The following is a 6,000-nucleotide window of genomic DNA, read 5'->3' as shown; positions in this document are numbered from 1 at the left end:
CCTTTATGACGAAGGTCAAGCTGCCGCTTTTATGCAAAATGGAAGCTTGGCGAGGGAGCGGGCTGTTGTACACCACTCACCAGGTGCCCATGGACTGCACAGCAAGCAGGCTGGATGGCTGGTGGGGGGATGGCGAGCTGCATACGGGGTGAGCTACAGTGAGGTTGCCGGTCCCTAGTCTCAGCCTTTTTAAATAGTTACATAGGCTAAAATGGCAAATCAAAAAGGGACGCAAATAGCGCCCACTACGCTATTTGCGTTCCCCTTTCTTTTCGTCATAATGGTCTATGTAAATATTTATGTAGACTAAGACGGTGAAAAATAAGGAACGCAAATTTTTCATTTACGCATTTGTACGCATTTGTGTACATCTTTTTTTTTTTAACCCAGCAGCCACCGCGGCCAGAAATCCGGCTGCAGACGGCCCTGGCCTGGCCAGCTGCTCCGGGGAGCTGCCGCGGAGCAGAGCCAGCCATCGAGGATTCTGGGAGGGAGGACCGGATCACCTCCCCCCCTGTCGAGGATTCTGGGGGGAGGGATGGAGCACCTCCCCCCCTCCAGTGGACGCTGCCACCGGAACAAGGTAAGGGATTTGTACATCCCTATCTCCATGTATAGCCTTCCATTTAATCATGAACCCTGTACAATTTGAGTTTCTGTTCCCATAGAATTCTCTGTGCATAGGCTTCCATTTTGCAGATGTCTTAGGGATGTACAAAAGTTCCGCCACAGATCTCAGGGAGGCCGAATACCAGCGCATTCGGCCCCCCAAAATCAGTGGCAGAACGGCCCGCCACCCCCCCGGGATGGGACTTACCTGGGGCGGATCTTCCTGGCGGCGGCGGCTCCAGCAGCGGCTCTGGTGGAGGCTCCAGCGGCAGCTGCGGCAGTGGTTCGGCGGCGGCAGCTGGGGCGGCTGGTCTTCCGACTGGCTGTCGCCGCCGCCATTTTCAGGTTTTAAAAAAAACGTTATAGGCTACATAAAGATTTAAAAAAAACACCATGATAGGCTACGTAAATGTTTACGTAGCCTATCATGGCTGACTAAAGAAAAAATAAAAAAAATGTGCGTACGCAAATGGAGGCACCCATGGCCACCGCCATTTGCGTTCTTTATTTTGGCACGTCTTAGTCTACGTAAACATTTACGTAGACTAAGACGTGCCAAAATAAGGAACGCAAATAGCGTAGACGCTATGCTATTTGCGTTCCCTTTATTTTCGCCGTCTTAGTCTACATAAATATTTACGTAGACTAAGACGTGCAAAAATAAGGAACGCAAATGGTGGCGGCCATGGGTGACGCCATTTGCGTACGCGTGTTTTTTTTTTTAAATCAGCCGTGATAGGCTACGTAAACATTTACGTAGCCTATCACGGCGGACTGCAGGGATGCAAACGGCGGCGGCTACGGCCGCTGCCATTTGCATCCCTGCTAGCCAGTGGCCAGATGTCTGGCTGCTGGCAGAGCCGGCCGGCGGCTCCTCCCCCGGCGAGGATTCCGGTGGGAGGGAGGAAACACCTTCCCCCCACACCATCAGCATAATCCCCGAAAGGTAAGTGATTTTCGTACATCCCTAAGATGACTACACCCAAAAAAATGGACAATGGGAAGGGTGGTGCTGAGGAAGCCACACAATGCTGGGGGCAGGACCAGTGTTGTGCGTGTATACAGGGAGGGGTTTTTATTTTCCACATGATGCGTAATTGTGATTTTTTTAAGGGTGCAATCCTGTGTAGGGATGGATGGTCTCACCTCCCCCCGCCGCTCATGCACCCCAGACCTTCTCATTGAGCTGCTGTACTCAGCTGGACCCGAGCACCTGCATGCCCGACAAGGGGGTCCAGCAGCCTCCCACTTCCTCACCAAGCCAGCATGTTGAGTAAAAATGGTGTCTTGGGTATTTCCATAAATCTAATGCTGCAGAAATGGTGACCATAAAGAGGCCATTTCTGCAACATTACAGGCAGAGGCGGGACAGGGGGAGGATGAGAGGGAAGCCCAGCCCCTCTTGTCCTCATCCTGCCCTGCCAGTGCTGCTGCTGCTGTGGTGGTCCAGATGGGAGGAGGAGAAGGGAGCTTGACAGGAGGAGGAATAGAGGGAAGCCCCACTTGTCCTCCTCCTGCCCCAACACCACTGTTGCTGCTGCAGTAGCCAGCATAGAGGAGAAGGGAGGAGAGAAAGGATGAGAGCTCCCTTCTCCTCCTCCCATCCCGGCTAACACAGCTGCAGCAGCTCGACAGGAGGAGGACTAGAGTAGCCATCTCAGCTACTGCAGTGGCAGCAGCAACAGGAGGGCAGAAAGAGGATGAGGGGGGCTGGGTTTCTCTCTCATCCTCCTCTTGTCCCACCGCTGCTGGTAAAGTTGTGGAAATGGCCCCTTTATGCCCATTAGATTTATGGAAATACCCGAGCCACCATTTTTTGCGTAAAATGGTGGCTCAGGGAGGAAGTGTGGGGCCGTGTGCTCATAGACAGGGTCCAGAAAATCGTGATGGCCCAGTGAGCTGGGTCCGGGGGGTGAGAAGGGGGGAGTCCATTGGACTCCACCCCCCTCACTGGGCACTTGCAACATCCTTAATCCTATGAATGTTTAGACAGAAAAAAGTCTTATAATTCCCAACATGCCGCAGCCAGCATGGCTGTCTGAAGGGATGCTGGGAGTTGTGGGAGCTTTTTCTGTCTAAACATGCACAGGATTGCACCCTCAGTTGCCTTGTAAATGGAGAGGCTGAATAAGAATCTCAGAATACATACTAATAAACCAATTGACAAGAGTTGTGCTTCATGGATTAGTTCCCCTTCCCTTACCAGTTGCAAACTACATTCCTCAAAATTGCCTTAGGACGAAAAAGTTTACACAATAACAGTCTCCTCTTCCTGGGTTTGCTGATTATTATCTTTACTTCCAAGAACAGTTTCTTCTTGTCATACGAGGATGGAAAACTGAATAAGAAATGACACGGAGTGAGTAGGACTGCTTGAGCAAATTTCTCCCTGGGGACTGAGGCGTGGAACATGTTGCAGATGGACACCTTCCCACCAGCATATCTGAAGACTACTGATACATACTAACACATATGTAAATCTCAACTTCAGGTCTGGAACATACTTTAGTTCAATGGTAAAGCACATACTTCATTTGTAGAAGGTCCAAAATTCAGCCTCTGGAGTTTCCAGAGGTCATCTGTGATCTCAGATCACAGGGCTGGGAAAGATTCTGTATAAACCTTGGAAAACCGCTGCTAGTCAGGCAATAATCACCTTCCCCCGTACAGACCTGTCTGATCATTAAGATCATTGGAGGAAGTCTTGCTGATAGTACCACGACCTGTGCAGACTGCCATCTTACAGCAACAAGGAAGCAGGGCCTTTCCTGTGGTGGCACTCACCGTGTTATAGCTGGTGCCTCTGGGAGGTGCCAACTAAAGCAAGTTTTAGGCATCAGTTAAAGACCCAGTTCTTTACCGAGGCCTTCCCTGAGTGACGGTGCTGCCCATTTACTTTGTTTGCAATTTTGTTTTGTAGTGGTTTAATTTTTATTCATGATTTATATAAACACTTTTGCATTTATTATGTGATTTAATACAGATCATGATGTATTTTTAATGCTTTTGATTTTCTCGTAAACCATTTAGAGATATTTTTAAGTATGGGCAATGGTATATAAATCTAATAAATAAACAAATAAATAAATAAAGGGTAGGAATTGAATTGTCATCTGCATTCGTGACTTTCAGAAGGAAACCTTTTACCACGTAGATCATGAACTTGTCAATTTTGTTTATTTGTTTGTTTATTTATTTGTTTATTTATTGCATTTATATCCCACCCTTTTTCCTCTTGCAAGGAACCCATGGCGACTTACATTACCCTCCTCCTCCTCCTCTCCATTTTATCTTCACAACAAAAACTTTGTGAGGTAGGTTGGGTTGGGAGTCTGTGACTGGCCCAAAGTGTCCCAGTAGGCTTCCATGGCTAAGTGGGGACTAGAACCCTGATCTTCCAGCTCCCAGTCCAACACTCTTACCACCACACCACATTGGATCTGGTGGTAAAGATCACTGGTAAAGATCATTATAGTTTTTCTTCTTGGATAGCTTTGGATGTCCTCTTTTTCAGGTACAGCACCAGTCAACTTCTATTGACTGTCATCACCATTGACAGGTGTGTGGCTGTCCTCTTCCCACACATTTCTACCACTCCGTGTGCCCTCAAATGGAGCCATATCCTTCTTGCTGCTCCTGGCTATCTCCATTCCTGCTCATCGCTAGGGATGTACGAAAGCCACTTACCTTTCCGCGGAATATGTTCATGGGGGGGGGAGGCGTTCCATCCCTCCCCCCGGAATCCTCAATGGGGGGAGAGGCAATCCGTTCCTCCCCCCCGGAATCCTCGACGGCCGGTTGTGCTCCACGGCAGCTCTGCAGCAGTTGCCGCTGCCGAACCGCCACCGAACCGCCACCGGAGCCGCCGCCGCCAGGAAGATCCACCCAAGGTAAGTCCCATCCCGGGGAGGGCGGAGGGGCAGACCGTTCCACCACCGATTTTGGGGGCCAAATATGCTGGCGTTCGGCCTCCCTGAGATTCGTGGCAGAATTCTCTGACATCCCTAGTAGCCTATCATGGCTAATGCAGGGACGCCATTTGCGTCCTTGCGGAGGACGTGATAGGCTACATAAATATTTACGTAGTCTATCACGGCCTAAATGGGGAAGTGAATGGATATTTACGTTGGCTATCACGGCGAAAGACAGGGGTGCAAATGGTGGCCGCTACGCCATTTGTGCCCCTTTTTTTTTACCGTGATAGGCTACATAAATATTTACATTTCCTATCACGGCAAAAAAGGGAACGCAAATGGCAGCAGCTACGGCGGCCGCCATTTGCGTTCCTGTTTTTTTGCTGTGATAGGCTACGTAAATATTTACGTAGCCTGTCACGGTAAAAAAAGAAAAGAAAAAAAGGCACAAATGGCATACCGGCCACCATTTGCACCCCTGTCTTTTGCCGTGATAGGCTCCGTAAATATTTACGTAGCCTATCACAGCCAAAAACAGGAACACAAATGGCAGCCACCATAGCCGCCGCCATTTGCGTCCGCAAGTTCCACACGCCTGCGAATGCACCTAGACAGTGGCTCCGTGGAGTTGCCGCAGAGTGGAGCCGGCTGGGTTAGGATTTGGTGGGGGGGGGTGGAGCGCCTCCCCCCCCACTGTGAATCACCCCTGCAAAAAGGTAAGTGACTTTCGTACATCCCTACAGATTTCTGAGGCAGGCCGGCAAGCAGGCATCCCCTGCCTCCCGGACATGGAGCCGGTACTGAGAGCAGAGAGCGTGGAGCTGGGGAGGAGGAGAGAGCGAGTAGGATGTAGTCTCTTAAGTGCCCAGTCACCCCCCCCACCCATGCAACACAGGCTCAATGAAGTGCTTCAGCGTACATGTTTATGACACAATCATCCGCCCTGGCGTCCACCCTTTCTCAACTGCGCAGCTCCGAATCCGCCAGCATCCGGAGTTTCTCAGCCGAGTTCCTTTGTAGCTCAACGTCTCTGCTCTCAGGCTCTATGCTGGAAGTGAGAGAGGCAGTGACATGGAACTGAAGGAAAAGTGTTACTTCCCAGTAGAGATGTTTGCCCCTCTGCTCTCCCCTCGCCCCCGGATACTTTCCCTTCCACCAATCAGCGCGGCTTCCACCAGCCCGCTTCTTCATGCCTCTTTACGTGCAGAGCTCTGAAGGAGAAACAGGAGGGACATCACTAACAACACTGCGATTCCAATCTGAGGAAGGGTCAGACAGCTCGACCTTCCACAGTAAACCCAAAGCAAGTGAGACCTTCTCAGCAAATGGACTCTGAGAAAACCTGGATTGTACCTAATTCTTTTTTTCCTCCCCTCCCCATTGCTTTTTCCTTGTGTGTCGTGTCTTTTTTAGATTGTACGCCTGGGGGCAGGTATTCTTGGTTCGTTGATTGTAAGCTGCTCTGGGAGCCTTTTTT

Source organism: Heloderma suspectum, chromosome 4, assembly GCF_057233095.1.
Source record: "Heloderma suspectum isolate Gila_16-S chromosome 4, 16-S_ref, whole genome shotgun sequence".
In the NCBI taxonomy this organism is placed as follows: domain Eukaryota; kingdom Metazoa; phylum Chordata; class Lepidosauria; order Squamata; family Helodermatidae; genus Heloderma; species Heloderma suspectum.
The sequence above is the reverse complement of the archived record's forward strand: the minus strand, read 5'-3'. Positions refer to the sequence as shown.